This window comes from Anabrus simplex, chromosome 1 (genome assembly GCF_040414725.1).
Source record: "Anabrus simplex isolate iqAnaSimp1 chromosome 1, ASM4041472v1, whole genome shotgun sequence".
NCBI lineage: Eukaryota > Metazoa > Arthropoda > Insecta > Orthoptera > Tettigoniidae > Anabrus > Anabrus simplex.
In genome coordinates this window covers 91122269-91146823 of record NC_090265.1, presented here as the reverse complement: position 1 = coordinate 91146823, position 24555 = coordinate 91122269, and positions in this window count along the sequence as shown.

The window sequence follows — 24555 nt, the reverse complement described above, 5'->3', positions numbered from 1 at the left end:
CTAGAAAAATCAAGTAGAACCAGTACAGTCACTTGTCGAGTGTCCATTGCCTGTCGGATATCATCAGTTACTTTCAGTAGGGCAGTCGTTGTGCTGTATCCTTTCTTGAAACCAGATTGGTAAGGGTCAAGCAGTGAGAAGTTAGTCAAGTAAGTGAGGACTTGTTCGTGTACCAAGCGTTCTAGTACTTTGGAAAGGGGTGGGAGAATGGATATAGGGCGATAATCTGATGGTAAACTAGGAGAACTCTTCTTAGGAATAGGAATGACGATACCGTGCTTCCACACAGTTGGGAATACTCCCTGTACAAGGCAATGATTAAATATATGCGTCAGAATAGGTAATATGGCACCAATAATATTTTTTATGAAAGATAATGGTATGTCGTCATTACCCGGAGCATCAGACTTGAGGGAGTAAATTACACGCTTCACATCGTTCGCCCCAACTTTTTTGAAAGTGAATTTTACTTGATTTACTCGGGAATGAGCATTTATGGCGTTAATATCATCATCAGTTAGGTCATCAACTGTTTGATGATTATTATTATTAGGATAGTTAGCATCATAGTCATTATTGTCAGTAATATCATTATTAGTGTATGCTGCTTTCGTAAAATGAGAATTTAGATCATCAAGTGGTATACTGGGTGTCTGCATGGTCAGGCTGCGACCTATACCCATCTGATGCAAATGTTTCCATATTAGTGCTGAATTTCGTCTGTTTGTTATCTCTTGAATATATTTATACTTGCTGTTACGAATTAATTTCTTAACTTGATTTCGGAGAATACGGTAATTTTCGAAATCACTAGTGCTTTCAGTTCGCCTAAATCGCCTATACCAAGCATCACGATTTGCCATGACCGACTTAATTTAATTTGTTAGCCAAGGAGACGAAGGGTGAGAAACTCGAATTTGCTTCTTCGGAGCGTGTTTGTCATACAGTCCTAATATTAAAGAGTTCAGTCTGTCAACCTTATCATCAATGTCATTAGTCAGTAGAATGTCATTCCACGGCAATTGATATGCTTCATTTCGTATTATCTCAGTATTAAAATGCTTGAAGTCTCTTCGCATTATGTACCTGGTTTTGTACTTTGGTGCCTTGAGAGAGTAACATAAGTATATGAGATCGTGGGTCGAAATACCTGGTACAGCAAGCTGTCCATGTTTTACCACTTTCTGTGGATTGTTTGTTATAATAAGGTCAACCAGTGTGTGAGACGTGTGGTTTATTCTGTGAACATGGTTAGTCGCGTCTAGTGTCGACATGTGTGTTCGTATATTTTTCCTTGCAGCCACAACTACCCACTGCAGACCACTGGTGTAGGTGTGTGGTATTAGTTCGAGTCTCGTATCGTACACTATAGTGGTTGCGCGTCTGTAACTGTGATGGTGTGGGATTTATCGTAGGGCTGGCTGACCGGAAGGATCGGAGTGAGAATGTACTCTAGAAGGCTTGGTTTTATATACGATCTGTGATTCATCTGGCAGGATTGTGCTGATCTCAGAACCATAACAGTTTGCTGCTTGAGTACATCTGTGAGTATATTCTGTATGTATTGAATATAAAGTAGTTACTTACTGAAACAGCTCCTTAGCAATATAATTGAGGCAGATATCCTAGCCGGCAAAGAAAAAAGAAAATTGGTTTTCATGCCAAGAATTCCATTGATCTCAAATGATTTGTAATTTTGTTTCAAACGATTACAATTTCCAGTGAGATTAGCTAATTCTTGGGGTCAAAAGTTCCACTATTTCAGAGTTAACTTTAAGGATTCCTGTTTCACACATCGTCAGCCCTCCAGTGCTCGACAAGCGTAAAATATCTTCATGCATGCACCAGACAAGAAGTTATCAAATGTTTTCTATAAGAATGTATTTTTATGAAATGACTTTGTAAGACATTTATGTACCCTGAAAAAAGACTAATAATAATAATAATAATAATAATAATAATAATAATAATAATAATAATAATAATAATAATAATAATAATAATAATTTTCACTCATTATATCTTTATAGGATTACCGATCAAGTGGCCGCGCTGTTTAGGTCACGTAGCTATCACCTTGCATTCGGGAGATAGTGTGATCGAACACCACTCTCGGCAGGCCTTAAGATCTTTTTCCGTGGTTTTCCATTTTCACACCAGCCAAGTGCCGGGGCTGTACCTTAATTCAGGCTGCTTCCTTCCCACTCGTAGCTCTTTCCTATCCCATCGTCACCGTAAGACCTATCTGTGTAGATGTTGCGACGTAAAGCACATTGTAAAAAATAAATTCTTTAGAGGATTATTATTTATTCGATCTATTCCATCGAGATATTCATGTTAAGTATGGCTTGTTATTGGGTGTTTCTAAGACTACGCTACAGTCCTTTCTCCAGAATTCCGCTCTATTTTGCATTGAATCTCTCACTAGTTTATTGTAGAGTTCGATTTCAACTGCAAATAATCTATCCCTACACACTTAATATGATGAAAGATTCACATGCTCACATCAAAATCGATCATCGCTCTATAGTCCGGCTCCATGGCTAAATGGTTAGCGTGCTGGCCTTTGGTCACAGGGGTTCCGGGTTCGATTCCCGGCAGGGTCGGGAATTTTAACCATAATTGGTTAATTTCGCTGACACGGGGACTGGGTGTATGTGTCGTCTTCATCATCATTTCATACTCATCACGATGCGCAGGTCGCCTACGGCCGTCAAATCAAAAGACCTGAACCTGGCGAGCTGAACATGTCCTCGGACACTCTCGACACAAAAAGCCATACGCCATTCCATCGCTCTATAGACTAGATTGTTTAATCAAAATGATCCATAATCTTTTTATTTGTGAGCGGTCACGCGATTCTCTTCAGGCCACTTTTAGCGTGACCATCCACATTTCTTTATACAATCTAATGGATATTCGTCCAGCGTGCATTGCGCAAATCGCCATGGCTAATGTTTGTTAAAACGTACATTATCCCGAAAATTTATAGAGAAAACTCGCAACGTAGTTGATTGTATTGTTACGTGAGAGCCCCGTGGTAGCCCCATTCGCCACTTTCGGGAAGGGGCTAGAGACTCACACGACCTGGGATCTCCCAGCTAGCTTGTAGGGTTGGGCCGACCTTTCCGTATATTGTTCTCGTTGGCCGGCTTACCTGTGAGTTTCTTGGAGATTCAAAGGGAATGTTCTGCCTCTAGTGACATCGCGAAATTTCTGACTCAAATCACCCGAGCTATAGAATGGGCGGCTAGGCGCGGACAGCGAGTGACAGTTGGGCTCCAAGGTGGAGTCGGTGTGAGACTCGATGTGTTGGGGTTCGGTGGGTGGGCTGAGGGTGACAGAGGTGTTGGCTTTCGCTAATGTCCCACAGGGATCTGAACCAGGAGCTGTTGTTGTGGTGTCGGAGAGACCAGCGACTAGATGGGCTAGAGACAACGGAACGGAAGACGGAAGACTATCTGAGAGTACTGTCTGTTGTGTATTCCTGTGGACTGAGTATCACCGTGAGTCAGCGAGGAAACCCGCTATCGTGAGTGTGAGGGTAAATGGGCCTGTGTTAAAGTTCACTGTTGTGAGTATCGTCCTACTGTTGAATACTGTTGAGCTGTTTAATTGTTCGCTGCGTGTGACTGTGTGAATTACTGGACTTTCTGTGGAGTCGAACCAACGAACAGTCGTCGTGTGTCGAGTGGCCCGTAGCCCTGTGTTCAGATCCAGCGATCTACACACAGCTGCTGCATGAGGTGACTGGACTTGGGAAAGTGAAAGTAAGGATTAAGCGTCCTCAGGGTAGGCTACGGCCACACTTGAGTGTTTTTCACGCAGCTGGACGACCTGCGAGGGGGGTGGCCACACTAGCGGTTGTTCACGCTGGATTTCTGCGTGTTTTTCACGCAGCTTGATGACGACACGTGGCCACACTTGCGTGTTTGTAAATAAATAAATAATTAAATAAATAAATAAATAAATAAATAAATACAGTAAATAAATAATAAATCCAAAAGAGCATAAATAAATAAATAAATAAATAAACCTGCGAGACATAGTAGTGGATGGTGACGACGAAGTGTGGAAGTTGCTCGAATAGGAACCTACATGGTGATTATCGGCACCTTTTCTCCCAGAATGCTTTCTATTATATAATTTAGCGTTGGCATTTAATATTGATGAAATCGTTGAGTCAATAGATGTGGTTCTGTAAGTGAACTACAACCCATTTCGGAGTATGGGTGGAAAAGAAGAAATCTTGTCAACAGTCAGAGAAACAAGTGACGGAAAAACATTAAACGTGGAATAAATGTGATTTATGAAATTTTTCAAATTAGTTCTTGGTTTAACCTGAAACGTATATTTAAAAAAAGGGATCTGGTCTAACAAGGGCAAATCGTTAACAAAAGCATTTTCATTTAAATAGGTATCAAACATTTAGGAACAAGCTAAGAGTGAAATTGTTATTGCTACGCAGTGAATATAATTGATGTTTCACTTCTTTAGAAAGGATTGTTTTATAAGTCGAGCGGAGAACAGAACTCAGTTCTAGGATATTTTAGATTCGCATTGTTGTTTATGATGGCAAGAAGAATACTTACTCTACTTCGTTTCTTCTGAGGAAAAGGAGCAAAAGTTTGGTCCAGATTTTGAAGAAACGTGTTTTTTTTTGTTTGTTTGTTTGTGGGTTACTGTAGTCACGTCCTAGTTCGTGAACCATGGCCAACGGCTGAGTGACCTAGTAAGTGGTCCTGAGAGTCGGGATACCAGTTGCTATGGAATGGGAGTGGGCGTCTCGGACATATTATTTTGAGTCATGGCCCTCCTTGTGCTCAGGCGGCTAGGACTGTACAATTCACCGGTGGTCCATAACCCGTTAGAGGAGAGATCCTCACTTGGACTATGTGCAAGCATCCTGCTTCATGAATTTACCGAGCTCAGAACATTTTAAGCAAGCCTCGGACCTATGGGAGTAAAGGAGTCCCACTCCCATTTGACAGGCGAGGGACTCCTTGGAAACAACTTGGCGAACGAAATGGAATTCGATGGGGAGCTATCAATATTAATGGGGCTTCTGGAAGAAAGAAGGTAGAACTGGCTGAGTCAGCAAAGAGGATGCATCTGGATGTGCTAGGAGTAAGTGATATTCGGGTAAGGAGAGATAACGAGGAAGAGATAGGAGATTATAAAGTGTACTTGACGGGTGTTAGAAAGGGAAGGGCAGAGTCTGGGGTAGGGCTCTTTATCAGGAATACCATTGCACGCAACATAGTTTCTGTTAGGCACGTAAATGAGCGAATGTTGTGATTAGATTTGTCATTTGGAGGAATTAGGACTAGAATTGTGTCCGTGTATTCACCATGTGAGGGTGCAGATGAGGATGAAGTTGACAAATTTTATGAAGCATTGAGTGACATCGTGGTCAGGGTCAACAGCAAGGATAGAACAGTGCTATTGGGCGATTTCAATGCGAGAGTTGGGAATAGAACTGAAGGATCCGAAAGGGTGATTGGTAAATGTGGGGAAGATATGGAAGCTAATGGGAATGGGAAGCGTTTGCTGGACTTCTGTGCTAGTATGGGTTTAGCTGTTACGAATACATTCTTCAAGCATAAGGCTATTCACCGCTACACATGGGAGGCTAGGAGTACCAGATCCATAATAGACTGTATCTTAACAGACTTTGAATTCAGGAAATCTGTTAGGAATGCACAAGTTATTCGCGGATTTTTCGATGATACAGACCACTATCTGATCTGTAGTGAACTAAGTACCACTAGACCTGGGTTAGAGAAAGTGAAATCTGTCTGAAAATGAATAAGGGTAGAAAATCTCCAGGATGAGGAAATTAGGCAGAAGTACATGGATATGATTAGTGAGAAGTTTCGAACAGTAGACAGTAAGCAGGTTCAGGATATAGAAAGTGAATGGGTGGCATACAGGGATGCTGTAGTAGAAACAGCAAGGGAATGCCTAGGAACAACTGTGGGTAAAGATGGGAAAGAGCGAACATCTTGGTAGAATGATGAAGTGAGAACAGCCTGTAAACGTAAAAAGGCTTATCAGAAATGGCTCCAAACAAGGGCAGAGGCAGACAGGGATTTGTACGTAGATGAAATAAACAGAGCGAAACAAATAGTTGTTGAATCCAAAAAGAAGTCATTGGAAGATTTTGGTAATAACCTGGAAAGGCTAGGTCAAGCAGCAGGGAAACCTTTCTGGACAGTAATAAATAACCTTAGGGAGGGAGGGAAAAAGGAAATGAACAGTGTTTTGAGTAATTCATCTGAACTCATAATAGATCCCAGGGTATCACTGGAGAGGTGGAGGGAATATCTTCTCAATGTAAAAGGAAATCATCCTGGTGGTGTTGCAAACAGCCAAGCTCATGGGGAGGAGGAAAATGATGTTGGTGAAATTATGCTTGAGGAAGTGGAAAGGATGGTAAATAATCTCCATTGTCATAAGGCAGCAGGAATAGATGAAATTAGACCTGTAATGGTGAAGTATAGTGAGAAGGCAGGGATGAAATGGCTTCAAAGAGTAGTAAAATTAGCGAGGAGTGTTGGTGAGGTACCTTCAGATTGGACAAAAGCAGTAATTGCACCTATCTATAAGCAAGGGAACAGGAAGGATTGCAACAACTATCGAGGTATCTCATTGATTAGTATACCAGGCAACGTATTCACTGGCATCTTGGAAGGGAGGGTGCGATCAGTCGTTGAGAGGAAGTTGGATGAAAACCAGTGTGGTTTCAGACCACAGAGAGGCTGTCAGGATCAGATTTTCAGTATACGCCAGGTAATTGAGAAATGCTACGAGAGGAATAGGCAGTTGTGTTTATGTTTCGTAGATTTAGAGAAAGCATATGACACGGTACCGAGGGAAAAGATGTTCGCCATACTGGGGGACTATGGAATTAAAGGTAGATTATTAAAATCAATCAAAGGCATTTATGTTGACAATTGGGCTTCAGTGAGGATTGATGGTAGAATGAGTTCTTGGTTCAGTGTACTTACAGGGGTTAGACAAGGCTGTAATCTTTCACCTTTGCTGTTCGTAGTTTACATGGATCATCTGCTGAAAGGTATAAAATGGCAGGGAGGGATTCAGTTAGGTGGTAATGTAGTAAGCAGTTTGGCCTATGCTGACGACTTGGTCTTAATGGCAGACTATGCCGAAAGCACTTGAAAATAGGTGCAATGAGTATGGTATGAAAATTAGCCTCTCGAAGACTAAATTGATGTCAGTAGGTAAGAAATTCAACAGTATTGAATGTCAGATTGGTGATACAAAGCTAGAACAGGTTGATAATTTCAAGTATTTAGATTGTGTGTTCTCCCAGGATGGTAATATAGTAAGTGAGATTGAATCAAGGCGTAGAAAAGCTAATGCAGTGAGCTCACAGTTGCGATCAGCAGTATTCTGTAAGAAGGAAATCAGCTCCCAGGCGAAACTATCTTTACATCGGTCTGTTTTCAGACCAACTTTGCTTTACGGGAGCGAAAGCTGGGTGGAATCAGGATATCTTATTCATAAGTTAGAAGTAACAGACATGAAAGTAGCAAGAATGATTGCTGGTACAAGCAGGTGGGAACAATGGCAGGAGGGTACTCGGAATGAGGAGATAAAGGCTAATTTAGGAATGAACTCGATGGATGAAGCTGTATGCATAAACCGGCTTCGGTGGTGGGGTCATGTGAGGCGAATGGAGGAGGATAGGTTACCTAGGAGAATAATGGACTCTGCTATAGGGGGTAAGAGAAGAAGAGGGAGACCAAGACGACGATGGTTAGACTCAGTTTCTAACGATTTAAATATAAGAGGTATAGAACTAAATGAGGCCACAACACTAGTTGCAAATCGAAGATTGTGGTGACATTTAGTAAATTCACAGAGGCTTGCAGACTGAACGTTGAAAGGCATAACAGTCTATAATGATAATGTATGTATGTATGTATGTATGTATGTATGCTAGGGGCTTTACGTCGCACCGACAGATAGGTCTTATGGCGACGATGGGATAAGAAATGCCTAGGAGTTGGAAGGAAGCGGCCGTGGCCTTAATTGGTGTGAAAATGGGAAACCACGGAAAACCATCCTCAGGGCTGCCGACATTGGGATTCGAACCCACTATCTCCCGGATGCGAGCTCAGAGCCGCGCGCCTCTACGCGCACGGCCAACTCGCCCGGTGAAGCGTTTTTAGATGCACTTCGAAATGTAAGCGAAGATAGAATAGATCGTTTACAAAATGTCCCATGACTCCGGCTCTGATTTCCTTTACCATCAATTCTATACACTCTTTAAAAACGAGGGAGCACAATCTCATCCCTTTCTGGATATTTCCCTCTCGTTCATATTCTCCGCAATCTGATATTTGTACAGATTTAGATACCCGTCCTTATAGTTCATCTCATTTCAATCACCTTCAGAATCCCAGTGAGCTTAGACGAAGCATAATCAAACGCCATTTCCATATCTACAAACATGTGTAATTCTGTTTGTCTTCATTCGGCCTTCTAAGATCAAATGTGGGGTTCGGCTGAGTGGCTCAGACGGTTGAGGCGCTGGCCTTCTGACCCCAACTTGGCAGGTTCGATCCTGGCTCAGCCCACTGGTATTTGAAGGTGCTCAAATACGTCAGCATCGTGTCGGTAGATTTACTGGCACGTAAAAGAACTCCTGCGGGACAAAATTCCGGCACCTCGGCGTCTCCGAAAACCGTAAAAGAGTAGTTAGTGGGACATAAAGCAAATAACATTATTAATGATGTGGGGTTAGTACTGTCTTTCGTGTTTCTTTCCTGCCTTCAATCTATTGAATTTCAGTCGGCATTTCATGACGAGCAAGTTGTGATCTGAATCCACATCTGCTTCTGGGAAGCTTTGCAGTATAACTGCTGGTTTCTAAATCTCCCGTTCAGTCATTATGAAGAAAAATTTACATTCTCCATTAAGTTATCTTCAGGTGTTAATCAAGTATACAATCGTGTTTTATGTTGTTGTTTTTTTCGACCAAATGTTAGCAAGTTCATGACCAGGGATGAATTTATTCGTTCATTATGTTTTCTACTGCATCGCCATCCCTTTCTCGGCCTGTCATTTGCATTTCAGTCTCATATCACAACTAGGTCGTCATATATTATTTTGAATGTTGTGTCAGTTCTTCTATTTCTTCATATACTTTAATTTTCTTCATCATTTTATTTTCCTGATGTTGCCTCCTCTCGTTAAGCCCCCACCCAGAGACCCAAGTGAGTGACTACTTTGTACGCCTGGAATATTTTACCTAGCAGGAAGCCGTCATTAGAACACAACGCAGTCACATGCAGATAGTGTGTAGGCCCTACTGGTTGCAGACTGGTTTCTACTGTACATTATTATATAATATTATAACGTCCTTCCAGTCAATCATCCAGGCTGTAATTTTCAATAACCTCTCGTTTAATGTACTTTAGTCCAATCACCTTTGATCCCTTCTTGTTATTTTTATAGTGATCGCCTCCTCTCATGTAGTACCTGCTTGGTGATTCAACTGAGTAACTTTTCTTTTCTCTTCTTTTGTTGAAATTACTGAAAGACAGTTGTGCAGTTGTCCTTTATCGATTAATCAGTCTTGCCTCTTGACATAGACTCAAATGATTGGACTGCACCTAAAGCTTGGTTACGTTACATTACAGGACAAGTGAATATCTGTAACGATATGGTCAAAATTCTAAATATCAAAGATATGTAACCGAGTGGCATATGATTGTCACATTTTCCATAGATAATTAAAATCCGTGTCATAAAATGCCGAATAACTCAATATCTGCGCCGGTTATACTTTAATACTAAAATGATATTTTAATGGTATTATGCTCGTGTCACGAATAAAAGGTGATACCCTGATGATTGTAAGGGAAGGAGTTTAGTTTTCTGTAGGGTTCGGATAATATTAAAGACTATTATTAGTTAGCAATTTACGAACATTGATTTAAAAATCTAAATGACACCTGTTGTCCACCTATGAATAACACAACCTCTCAGACACCTTACATGATATGATGGCTAATACCCTCGGGTTGTACTGGAAATGCATGAAATTCAATTTAGAAGATGCAGATTCAATAACTACATGATATTACAAATTGTCAAACGGGACTTGTCTGCTTTAGTCTCTGAATGGATATTCATCTTAAAATTCTCGCAGATAATAATAATAATAATAATAATAATAATAATAATAATAATAATAATAATAATAATAATAATAATAATAATAATAATAATAATAATTTTAACATGGATTTTAATTATCTATGGAAAATGTGACAACCATATGCCACTCGGTTACATATATTTGATATTTAGAATTTAGACCATATTATTATTATTATTATTATTATTATTATTATTATTATTATTATTATTATTATTATTATTATTATTATTATTATTATTATTATTATTGGCTGTACGTCCTACTAACAACTTTACACCGAGGTGCCGGAATTTAGTACCACAGGAGTTCTTTTACGTGCCGGTAAATCTACCGAGACGAGGCTGACGTATTTGAGCACCTTCAAATACCACAAGACTGAGCCAGGATTGAACCTGCCAAGTTGGGGTCAGAAGGCCAGCGCCTCAAACGTCTGAGCCACTCAGCCCGGCAAATTCTAATAGTTCACCAGTGATACTTTATGCAATGGTGGTTATATCGGCCTGATTCAGGTCGATTTTCTTGATGCTGGTTTTGGCGTTATTTTCTCTTTCTGTAGCCGACCTTAGTGAGGGAAACCTATGGTGCAACAACATTTTAAGGCCCTGCCAAGGTGACTTCTGTCCAAACAAATGGCCTGTAGTTACTTGAATGCCACGTGGTGAGGGTGATGATTTTGTGACCGGGTGGTCTGCCTTTCGTATCAGGCAGCTCTTCACGGGGTTGAGCGAAGTGTGTTACAGCTTTCAGTCCAGAATTGAAATTCTTGAATTGACCAGGAACTGAACCTAGAGCTTCCAGGTAAGAGGCAGGTAAGCTATAATTACAGAATGTGCCTGGTCACCTCAGTGATTCAGTCATTTATTCGTCGTTCTTTTGTCCTGAATACATCGGGTTCTATCCTAGCTCAGACTAATGGTATTTGGCGGTGTTTAAACGCCACAACTTCCTGTCATTGGCTTCTATGACGCCCGACACCCCAGTGATTCTTAAAATCCATATCACTTGAAAGGCCATTCAACAAATAATATAAAAATATATTTTCAGTTTTCTTTGATTACCTTACTATCATTATCAACCATTAGATCTTCTTCTTCTTCGTTTCCTAGCGCCTTTCCCACCCGTGTGGGGTCGTGGGTGCGAACTGCGTAGCACATGTGGATTTGGCCCTATTTCACGGCACTGCCACCAACCCTATATGGAGGGATGTAATCACTATTGCGTGTTTCTGTGGTGGTTGGTAGTGTAGTGTGTATTGTGAATATGAAGAAGAGAGTGTTGGGATGGACACAAACACCCAGTCTCCGAGCCAGAAGAATTAATCAGAAGCGATTACAATCCCCGACCCGGCCGGGAATCGAACCCGGGACCCTCTGAACTGAAGGCCAATACGCTGACAATTCAGCCAACGAGTCGGACCATTATCAACCGTTACATAACTTTAATCTGTGAAAGAAGTCACGTTTCCATAGATCTGGGACGTCTTCTGCGTTTCGGGAAGAAAAACAACCATAAAAGCCTATGCTGCCAGTATAATTACTAGCACAAAAAATCCATAACAATATTCAGGATTTCAGGACAAAAGTTTGCCATTCATGGGTCGTTCCATGTCATCTTGTCTTGTCTTAATTTCATCATATCCATGTAACTATTTAGCTTTCCTCCACTCTACTCTGTTTTTCATCTTTATCTTAGACTCCTCCCGCACCGTTGTAAGAAATGAACAGAACAAGTCCTAGCTGTCTCATTATGTGTTCTGTCAGCATATCATTTCTTCTGCTCAAATTACGCCATTGTTTTAAGTTCCAATATCTTCATTCAAGGTTTGATTTACCCACAATATCGTCAGCATTCTTCTGTAACACTACATCTATATATATAAAATAACTTGTCCTGACTGACTGACTGACTGACTGACTGACTGACTGACTGACTGACTGACTGACTGACTGACTGACTGACTGACTGACTGACTGACTCATCATCGCCGAGCCAAACTACTGGACATAAAGAAATGAAATTTTGGGTATAGATTCATATTAAGATGTAGGTGCTCGTTAAGACAGGATTTTTGGATATTCCTTCGCTAAAGGGGTGAAAAGGGGGTTGAAATTTTAAAATGTATGTATCTATATCTCAAAACTTTAAAAGTTTACAGATGTAAAAATTGGTATTTAGAATCTTCTTTAAAAATAAGGAAACATGTATTTTTTTGTTTTCAGAAAATCCCAATAGTAAGGGTGAAAAACGGTGAAAAGTGGATTGAATGCCTTTAATCAGGATACCGTTATTTATATCTCAGAAACCAAAGATATTACAGACCTGAAAATTGGTACATTTGATCTCTTTTAAAAATAAAGAAACACGTAGTTTTTTGTTTTTGGAAAATCCAATTAATGGGAGGGTAAAAAGGGGGGTGAATTTTTAAAATGAGTGCATCTATATCTCAAAACTTTTAAAGTAAAAATTGGTACTTAAAATCTTCATTAAAAATAAAGAAACACGTATATTTTGTTTACGGAAAATCCCAAAAGGAGGGGTGAAAAGGGGTGAAAATGGGCTGAATGCCTTTAAGGAGGATACTTATATCTCAGAAACTTAAGATATTACAGACCTGAAAATTGATACATTTGATCTCTTTTAAAAATAAAGAAACACGTATTTTTTTGTTTTTGGAAAATCCAATTAATGGGAGGGTGAAAAGGGGGGTGAATTTTTAAAAGGAGTGCATCTATATCTCAAAACAGATGTAAAAATTGGTACTTAGAATCTTCATTAAAAATAAAGAAACACGTATTTTTTTTGTTGGGTTGAATGCCTTTAATGAGGCTACTTATGTTTCAGAACCTTTTCAGAAATATAAGTAGCCTCATTAAAGGCATTCAACCCCCTTTTTCACCCTTTTCCACCCTTCCCATTGGGATTTTCCGAAAACAAAAAATACGTGTTTCCTTATTTTTAAAGGAGATTCTAAATACCAATTTTTACATCTATAAACTTTAAAAGTTTTGAGATATAGATACACTCTTTAAAAGTTTACAGATGTAAAAATTGGTATTTAGAATCTCCCTTAAAAATAAAGGAACACGTATTTTTTTTTATTTCTGTAAATCCCCATGGGAGGGGTGTAAAAGGGTTGAATGCCTTTAATGAGGATACACATATCTCAGAAACTGAAAATATTACAGAACTGAAAATGTGTATATGGGATCTCCTTTAAAAATAAAGAAACACGTATTTTTTGTTTTGGGAAAATCCAATTAATGGCGGTTGAACAGGAGTGACATATTGGGGTGAATTTTTCGAAAGACTATATCTACAGAATATGTGAGAAACGTAAAATGTTACAGACGTAAAGAGTGGGTATTTGGAATTTCCTCTAAATGTAAAGAAATATGTGATTTGTTTTAGGAAACTCCCGTTAAGGGGAAATAAAAAGGGGTGAAATTTTAAAATGAGAATTTCTATAGTATATATCAAAAACTTAACATGTTACAGAAGTGAAAAATAGTATTTTTTTATCTCTATTAAAAATAAAGAAACGTGTATCTTTAGTTTTCGGAAATAAGACTTGGGTGGAGGAGGTGGGGGTAAAAATGTCTCAAAATGGTGTTGATTTCTTTTAATTAGGCTACTGATATCTCAAAAATGAAGATGTTACAGACGTGAAATTTGATATTTGGGATCTTCATTAAAAGTAAGGAAACACGTATTTTCGGAAAATCTAATGAAGTGGGGGGGCTGAAAGAATTGATAAATTAATTGTATAAGAATCTAATAAAAATAAAGTTGTTACAGACGTGAAAATTGGTATTTGGATTTCCTTTAAAAACAAAGAAAAACGCGTTTTTTTTTTTGGGGGGGGGGAGGAACCATCTTGCGAGGCGGGAGTGAAAAGGAGTTGAATTCCCTTTCACGAGAACACATAAATCAAAAACTGAAGAAGTTAGAGTCGTGATAATTGGTATTTAGAAGATCCTTTACTATTAAAGAAACAAGTATTTTTTGCCGGATAATTCTTTTAGGGTGGGGAGTGTGAAAGGAAGTGAAAACAAATGAATTATTTTTATGGGGATTCTTATATCTCAAAACTGAAGGTAATAGACGTGAACATTGGTGTTTGGAATCTCCTTTAAACATAAAGAAACACGCCTTCTTTTAATTTTTTTTGGGGGGGAGGGGTAAATGAACTTAACGGAGGTGGGGTGTAAAAGGTGGTGAGACAAATTGATTTTACTGTTCATAATGTACTTATCAGGAGCCCCCGTTGCTCAGGCGGCAGGGCGCCGGCCTATAACAGCTGGGTTCCGTGGTTCAAATCCTTTTCACTCCATGTGACATTCGTGCTGGACAAAACGGAGGCGGGACAGGTTTCTCTCCGGATACTCCGATTTTCCCTGTCATCATTCATTCCAGCAATACTCTCCAATATTTCATTTCATTTGTCATTCATCGATCATTGCCCCCAGAGGAGTGCGACAGGTTTCGGCAGCCGGCACAATTCCTATTGTCGCCGCTAGATGGGGCTTTATTCATTCCATTCCTGACCCTATCGAATGACTTGAAACAGGCTGTAGATTTTCGATGTACTTATTCTGATCATAAACCGATCATTTTTAATCTTTCCTGGGTTCGATTTCAACAGCCATTTTTCCTTCGGAGAACGTTCTTAGATTACAGTAGACTCTCCTGGCATATAAAAAAAAATTTAAACACATTTGAAATAAACGATAGGAATGAGATTCACCGTCAAATTGTTCACCTCTATAATAATGTCAATAATGCACGGCCGCGGGTTCAGTACCGCCAAGGCACCCAAGACGCCACCACGCCGTATCTCCTTCAGGATTTGATCCACACTAAAAATGCTTATAGGAAAGGATGGCAAAGATTTAGGGACCCAACTGACCGCGTGGAATGCCTGGACATAGCCCGGGAAGTACGAAATCGATTGCTGGAAAGAAAGATTGAAAAATTTGAGGAACTTTGCGGTAATCTCTCAGAAAACGAGTCAGATCGCGAATTTCGGAGAATTATATATAAAACGTTAAGCATTCAATTACATATTTTAGTATAATACCGTAGCGAAGCACGGGTATCTTGCTAGTTATAAATATGTCTTTATATCTCTATGCCCCAGTTATTGCCTGTCAGGGTTTATTCAAAAGTGTTGTTTTGTTATTCGACACTTTCGACCTCCAAGTTTCCGCCTCACTAAGGTCGAGAACCGCTCGCTGGATAGGAGTATGGACGTTACGTGCAACTCATTGGAACGGCCTCTGTACCACCATGTTCCTATCTAGGTTCTAGGCTAATTGAGGCTTAGCTCGGGAAGTTCATGAAGAGTAAAACAGTTCACTTCTCCTTGAAGTGTGAGAAGCGCGGAAATGAGACCTTGTGCTATTCAGCGATGAGACAACGGCTAGAGGAAGGCCTCAACAAACTTTCACTCATTATCCACATTATCTTGACATCTCCTACTCATTAGCTGTCACCTCCAACTTATTAATTATATCTTCATGATACAGGACACCTCACACGATAATATCATGCCAATAAAACATGCCATGATTTAATAATTATAACAATAGTCCTGCTCAAGTGTTGAATGGTCAGCATTGTTGTTTAAGTCGTCAGTCCATAGACTGGTTTGATGCAGCTTCCATGCCATCCTATTCTGTGCTAACCATTTCATTTTTATGTAACTGCTATATCTGCCCTAATCTGCTTGTCATATTCATACCTCAGTCTACCCCTTCCGTTCTTACCGCTTACACTTCCCTCAGAAACCAACTGAACAATTCCTGTGTGTCTTAAGATGTATTAATCAATCATTACTGAACTGCATTTAGGCAGTCGCCTAGGAGGCAGATTCCCTATCTGTTGTTTCCCTAGCCTTTTCTCAAATGATTGCAAAGAAATCGCTCTATCATTCTCTTTCTTCTTCTCGTCAAATTTCGCCAAATCGTTCTCCTATAATTTATTCGATTCAGTACGTCTTCATTCGTAATTCAATCTGCCAATTTCACCTACAGCATTCTTCTATAACACCACATTCCAAAAGCTTCTATTCTCTTCCTTTCTGCGCTAATTATATTCCACGTATCATTTCGCTAAAATGCCACGTTCCAGACGAAACTCTTTAAAAAGTATCTTTCTAATTCCTATATCAATATTCGAAATGATCTTTCTAATTCCTATATCAATATTCGAAATGATCTTTCTATATCAATATTCGAAATGAGCTTTCTAATTCTTATAATCAATATTCGAAATGTGCTTTCTAATTCCTATAATCAATATTCGAAATGAGCTTTCTAATTCCTATATCAATATTCGAAATGAGCTTTCTAATTCTTATAATCAATATTCGAAATGTGCTTTCTAATTCCTATATGAATATTCGAAATGAGCTTTCTAATTCCTATATCAATATTCGAAATGAGCTTTCTAATTCTTATAATCAATATTCGAAATGTGCTTTCTAATTCCTATAATCAATATTCGAAATGAGCTTTCTAATTCCTATAATCAATATTCGAAATGAGCTTTCTAATTCCTATATCAATATTCGAAATGAGCTTTCTAATTCTTATAATCAATATTCGAAATGTGCTTTCTAATTCCTATATCAATGCTCGAAATGAGCTTTCTAATTCCTATATCAATATTCGAAATGAGCTTTCTAATTCCTATATCAATATTCGAAATGAGCTTCTTTTTTCTTAAGAAAGGGCTTCCTTGCTTGTGCTAGTCCGCATTTTATGTCCTCCTTATTTCTGCCATCGTTAGTTATTTTACTACCCAAGTAATAATGTTTATCTACTTCCCTAAAGACTTCATTTCCTAATCTAATATTTCCTGCACCACCTGACTTCATTCGACTGCGCTTTATCAATTTCTCCAGATCTTCTGCAGACTCAGATAAAATATCGATATCATCGGAAAATCGTACCCGTTTTGATTTCTTCTCCTTGGATTCTGATTCCATTTCCAAATTCATCTTTGATTTCCATTACTGCCTCTTCTATATAAACATTGAAAAGGAGGGCGGGGTTGTCAACAGCAGCCTTGCCTCACTCCTTTATGGATCGCTGCTTCTTTTCCAAAGCGCTCGATTCTTATCACCGATCACTGATTTTTGAACAGACTGTAGATAATTCTTCATTCTCGGTATCTGATCCCGATCACCTTCAGAATATCAAATAGCTTGGTCCAATCAACATTATCGAATGTCAGCACAGTGTACTTCAGTTCAGAGGACTCTGTGTTCGACTCCTAGCTGGGCTGAGAATTTTAAATGCATATGGTCATTTCCTCTGACTCGGGTACTAGGTGTTTGTGTTCGACTCTGTACACATCTCTTCATCTTCACACAACCCAACCAGTCATGACATAAAGATACAAAAGTGAATGCATCCCTCCATGTTGGGTTGTGTCGGGAAGGGCATCCAGCAGTATAACAAGGTCAAGTCTAACGTGCGACATAGTTCGAACCTGTGATCCCACCAGGTAGAAGGAGGAGAAGGAGAAGGAGAAGGAGAAGGAGAAGGAGAAGAAGGAAACCATTGGACACCACTGATGAAGCTTGGCTGATGTTCCACAGTGAAGAATGTGAAAACATTCTCTGACCACTTTGTGGACCAGTCGTCCGATAACAGTTGCACGTGGAATTCCGCAGCGTCTATTAGAAGCGGCACCGAATAAATCATGTTGTCGAAGAAATTAAATACTCTTGTGGCAAGAAAGTATCTTACGCTGAAGGCGCTTGATCAAGAAGTAAATATTCGAAGTCTGAAGAAAGAAACATGCGGTATATATACACTGACTGACAGAGCAACTGCAACACCAAGGAGGAGTGGTTCGAAAGGGATGAAAGTTGGGGAAAAAACAGAGTCGGCACGGAAGAATAATTGATGTTTATTTCAAACCGATATGCAGGTTACACAATGCGCACGGCATCGACTCAATAGGATGTAGGACCACCGCGAGCGGCGATGCACGCAGAAACACGTCGAGGTACAGAGTCAATAAGAGTGCGGATGGTGTCCTGAGGGATGGTTCTCCATTCTCTGTCAACCATTTGCCACAGTTGGTCGTCCGTACGAGGCTGGGGCAGAGTTTGCAAACGGCGTCCAATGAGATCCCACACGTGTTCGATTGGTGAGAGATCCGGAGAGTACGCTGGCCACGGAAGCATCTGTACACCTCGTAGAGCCTGTTGGGAAATGCGAGCAGTGTGTGGGCGGGCATTATCCTGCTGAAACAGAGCATTGGGCAGCCCCTGAAGGTACGGGAGTGCCACCGGCCGCAGCACATGCTGCACGTAGCGGTGGGCATTTAACGTGCCTTGAATACGCACTAGAGGTGACGTGGAATCATACGCAATAGCGCCCCAAACCATGATGCCGCGTTGTCTAGCGGTAGGACGCTCCACAGTTACTGCCGGATTTGACCTTTCTCCACGCCGACGCCACACTCGTCTGCTATGACTATCACTGACAGAACAGAAGCGTGACTCATCGGAAAACACGACGTTCCGCCATTCCCTCATCCAAGTCGCTCTAGCCCGGCACCATGCCAGGCGTGCACGTCTATGCTGTGGAGTCAATGGTAGTCTTCTGAGCGGACGCCGGGAGTGCAGGCCTCCTTCAACCAATCGACGGGAAATTGTTCTGGTCGATATTGGAACAGCCAGGGTGTCTTGCACATGCTGAAGAATGGCGGTTGACGTGGCGTGCGGGGCTGCCACCGCTTGGCGGCGGATGCGCCGATCCTCGCGTGCTGACGTCACTCGGGCTGCGCCTGGACCCCTCGCACGTGCCACATGTCCCTGCGCCAACCATCTTCGCCACAGGCGTTGCACCGTGGACACATCCCTATGGGTATCGGCTGCGATTTGACGAAGCGACCAACCTGCCCTTCTCAGCCCGATCACCATACCCCTCGTAAAGTCGTCTGTCTGCTGGAAATGCCTCCGTTGACGGCGGCCTGGCATTCTTAGCTATACACGTGTCCTGTGGCACACGACAACACGTTCCTCAATGACTGTCGGCTGAGAAATCACGGTACGAAGTGGGCCATTCGCCAACGCAGTGTCCCATTTATCGTTCGCTACGTGCGCAGCACAGTGGCGCATTTCACATCATGAGCATACCTCAGTGACGTCAGTCTACCCTGCAATTGGCATAAAGTTCTGACCACTCCTTCTTGGTGTTGCATTTGCTCTGTCAGTCAGTGTATTTCAAACTGACCCCTTTTACATGACAATTATTTTTATAAAAGACATTAGTAGAACCCAAAATTCCGTAAGAAATATAAGGGTGAGTTAGGAAGTGAAGATTTTGTTGTTTAGGAAATGAAAATCCACAGCCCGTTTCCAGTCATTTGAACTGATCGGGAATGGAATAAATGAGCGTCCCTCTACCGGGGGGAGGATAGGAATTGTTCAGGCTGCCAAAGCCAAGGCCCCACACCGGTGGCTGCGCAGAAGCGTGTGACTGGGGAAGATATGTCCATGCACGTACCGCCATGTTGCGGGCAATATTAAAGTCTTTGGCCAAACTGCCGCACTACCCTGGAGCAATGATTACTGACACACACATGAAATGAAATGCAATTGGAGAGTGTTGCTAGAATGAGGATGACAGAGAACACAGGGAGTACCCGGAGAAAACCCTGTCCCACCTCCGCTTTCTCCAGCACAAATCTCACATGGAGTGACAGGGATTTGAGCACGTTACTTTTTAGAAGACAGAAACTAAAATTTGAACGAACTCTAGCATGAATATGATTTTAATTTAAACTAATATTAGAGGGTGTATAGGGAGCATTTTTAATACGCCAGATGACCTTCGCAATTAAATTGAAGTATAAGGTTGAACATGACCCCATGCAGATTAATGATAATGCTTTTAGTGAAGCTTCGAAAAGTGAGCAAATATTTCATCAGGAGAATTTATGATATTTGTCAACATCTAAATAACTGATGAAGGATTTGTCATCATTTAAATCACGTCATTATTTTAGAATTCAAATTTCACAGTCTGTTGAACTACCATGAAGGAGTTCATTTGCGTCCTTGTTCTATATGTATTATGTACAGTTCTTCTTCCTGGCGTTAATCTACATTTATTGGGGTAAACACTTGGTATGGTTGCGGTCTAGTTTTAGAGTGGCGTGTGTTTTTGTTTGTCCAACACTATCCTCTTCATATTCAGGCAACACACCACACTGCCATCCACCACAGGAACATGAAGAGTGATTACATCCCTCCGCTTAGGGTTGGTGTCGGGAAGGGAATCCGCCCGTAAAACAGGACCAAATCCTCATTCATTCATTCATTCATTCATTCATTCATTCATTCATTCATTCATTCATAAATGCTTGCGTGACACAGTTCGCACCCCACATGGAGGGATGTATTCACTTTTGCATCTTTCTGCGATGACTGGTTGGGTTGCGTGAAAATGAAGAGATGTGTACAGAGAAGAAGTCAATCAATCAATCAATCAATCAATCAATCAATCAATCAATCAATCAATCAATCAATCAATCAATCAATCAATCAATACTGATCTGCATTTAGGGCAGTCGCCCAGGTGGCAGATTCCCTATCTGTTGCTTTCCTAACCTTTTCCTAAATGATTTCAAAGAAATTGGAAAGGAAGCTGAATATAAGATAGTCTGAGATCAGCAAGGACGTAGATTTTAATTATAATATTCTGGTGTTTGCTGCCCGCTAACTACTTTCATGGTTTTCGGAGACACCGTCTGCCATAAGTTTGTTCCAGTAAATCGCCGGTGTGAGACTGGCGTATGTAAAATCTTCAAATACCACCGGACTGAGCCGGGACTGAACCCGCCAAACTGAGCTCAGAAGGCCAGTGCTACCCTCTGAGCTACTCAGCCCAGCAGACGTAGATTTCACCATGCGGTTAGGGGCGCGCGGCTGTACCTTATTTAACGCCACGGCCGCTTCCTTCCCACTCATAGGCCTTCCCTATCCCATCGTCACCATAAGACCTACCTGAGTCAGTGCGAGGTAAAGCAAAAAGAAAATCATAGATTTCAGGACACTTTTCACCACAAATGGTACAATAGAGTAGGTGAAGCATTATTTGATTCTGTAACCATTAAGAGGGGAATTCCTCAAGGCAGTATTATTGCACCTTGATGTTTTCTTATATGTAAAAATGATATGAGTAAAGAAATGGAATCAGAGGTAAGGTTTTTTGCAGATAATGTTTATACTGTATAGGAATAATATTTAGAATAATAAGTTACAAGATTTTGAGCAACTGCAGTAAGACCTCAACAATGTTGTGAGATGGACAGCAGGCAATGGTGTGATGATAGACGGGGTTAAAAGTCAATTTGTGAGTTTCACTAATAGAAAACATCCTCTCAGGTTTTGATTACTCTGTTGATGGGGTGAAAGTTCCTTATGGGGGATCAGAGTAAGTACCTAGATATTAATATAAGGAAAGATCCTCATTGGGGTAATCACATAAACGGTATTGTAAATAAGGGTACAAATCTCTGCACATGGTTGTGAGGGTATTTAGGGGCTGTAGTAAGGATGTAAAGGAGAGGGCATATAAGTCTTTTGTAAAACACGAAATAGAGTATGATTCCAGTGCATGGGACCCTCACCAGGTTTACTTGATTCGAGAACGGGAAAAACATTCAAAGTAAATCAGAAGCATCTTTTAAATTATATTACATTCAGGTGACCAGCTGGCCTTTAACATGACAACAAGGAAATATAAAAGTAAGTCCTTTTCAGGACCCAAATTTACGATCATGTCTGTCAACACTGAAGGCATATCATCTTGTAAAGAAAAGTTGCTGAGCCGAGTTTGCAGAGAGCAAAAAGTTGACATTGCGTGTATCCAAGAATCCCACAGAGATATTAACAGGTGCGACCTAGAATTCATGGCATGCGACTTGTTCCTGAAATACCTCACAGCAAATATGGAAGTGCCATATTTACAAAACCTGAAACCTCCATTCTGTCAACGGCATTTACAATAGAGAATGAGATTGAAATTATAACAATTGAACTTTCCAACTGTACAGTTACATCGATCTACAAGCCTCCAGACTCCAATTTCTCCTTTAACGAACCAGTAAACTTTAGAAACCATAAAGTGAATTTTGTGGTGGGAGATTTTAATTGTCACAGTACTGAATGGGGATATGAGCACAGTGATGACAATGGCGAGTACTACAACACTGGGCAGATGCTACGGAACTTTCCCTTATTCGTTATAGTAAACTGCCACCTTTTAACAGTGGCCGTTGGTGAAGAGGATATAATCCAGATTTGATCTTCATCACTAATAACATAGCACAACAATTCAGCAAGGGAGTATGCAACCCAGACCCCAAGTCTCAACACAGACCAATCCTACGTCAGTTTTAATCAGCTATCCTACCTCAGGATGTTCCCTTTCGTCGTAGATACAACTTCAAAAAAGCAGACTGGTCAAAATTCTCTGCTGTGTTGGATGATATGGTCCAAAACATCAAACCAGTTTCTGAATCATATGAACAGTTCACTGAGGCTGTTAAGAAAAGTTCTCGTATACCTATTCCCCGTGGATGTCGCACCAGTTACATCGAAGGTCTTAATCTGGATGCAGTCTCGCAACTAGAGGACTACTACAAGTTATTCGAACAGAACCCAATGGGTGAGGAAACTATTAAAGCAGCACACGCCCTAACTTCTCTTATAGCCTCATCGAAAAGGGAGAGTTGGTCAAAATTAATGGAAGAATTGGATATGACGCAGAGCAGCCAAAAGGCCTGGAGAATCCTAAAGAAGCTGAGCAGAGATCCATCCATGAGTAACACACATTCTTCTGTTACAGCCAATCAGATTGCCCACCAACTTCTCATGAATGGCAAAATAAAACAAGAAGCTAAAACCCGGAGAGCTATGTTGAAGGTACCTGCAGGTAGGGATGAAATAACATCTGAGCTCATGCAACATTTCAATTTCACTGGGTTGGAAAATGCAATAATCAAGTGCAAATCAGGTAAAGCTGCGGGTATGGATGATATGCGAGTTGAGCAAATAAATAACTTTGGAAGAAACACGAAAGAATGGTTACTACAGTTTTATAATAACTGCCTACAGATGTCCAAGATTCCAAAATTGTGGAGCAAAGCACGTATAATTGCTGTTCTAAAGCCTGGAAAGGACAGCAGTGATCCCAGGAACTACAGACCAATATCTCTCCTGTGCCACCTATATAAGATTTTCGAAAGGATGATACTCAACAGACTCATCCAGACTATCAACAAAAACCTCATTCCACAACAGGCAGGGTTTAGACCAGGCAAGAATGCGGTTGCACAAGTTATCAACCTCACGCAGTACATTGAGGATGGTTTTGAAAAAAGACAAATTACAGGGGTAGATTTCATTGACCTCCTGGAATGGAATCCTCTTGGAACATTCTTTCATCCAAAAATACCTAGGGGTAACGGTGGACCACTCTCTCACTTTCAGAAAACACTGTTCCAACATCAAACACAAATTCAGTGCCAGAAACAACATCCTGAGGAAGCTGAGAGGTACAACTGGGGTGCAAAGGCACAAGTTCTTAGAACCACTGCATTGGCTCTGTGTTACTCTGCTGCAGAATACGCATGTGATACAGTGAACCACCGTTTACTGCTTCAGAAGATCTTTACACTCACGAAGGATTCAAAACTTACCAAATTGATGTCAACCTTGTTGCAGAACCGCAGGTTTTTTGTTGGCTTTCAAGGACAAAGAAGTAGATGGAGATCACAGAAAAATGGATTGCCCCAAGGAAGCGTACTGGATCCATTGCTATTTAATATTTATACCAATGAAAAACCCCACCCTAACAAAACAAGAAGTTTCATATATGCAGACGACTTTGCACTAGCCTGCCAGTGTGCAACTTTCGAAGAGGTAGAACTCACTCTTCACAGCGCTCTGAAGGAATTAGGCACATATTACAAGGCTAAGCACCTAAAGCCGAATCCGACAAAATCTCTGCTTTGTGCTTTCCACCTCAAAAACAGAGAAGCATCAAGGAAATTACATGTCTACTGGAATGGAACCCTCTTGGAACATTCTTTCACCCCAAAATACGTAGGGGTAACGCTGGACCGCTCTCTCACTTTCAGAAAAACACTTTTCCAACATCAAACACAAATTCAGTGCCAGAAACAACATCCTGAGGAAGCTGAGAGGTATAAACTGGGGTGCAAAGGTACAAGTTCTTGGAACCACTGCATTGGCTCTGTGTTACTCTGCTGCAGAATACGCATCCCCGTGTGGTATAGATCATCCCACGCCAAGACTGTGGACCCTGCCCTGA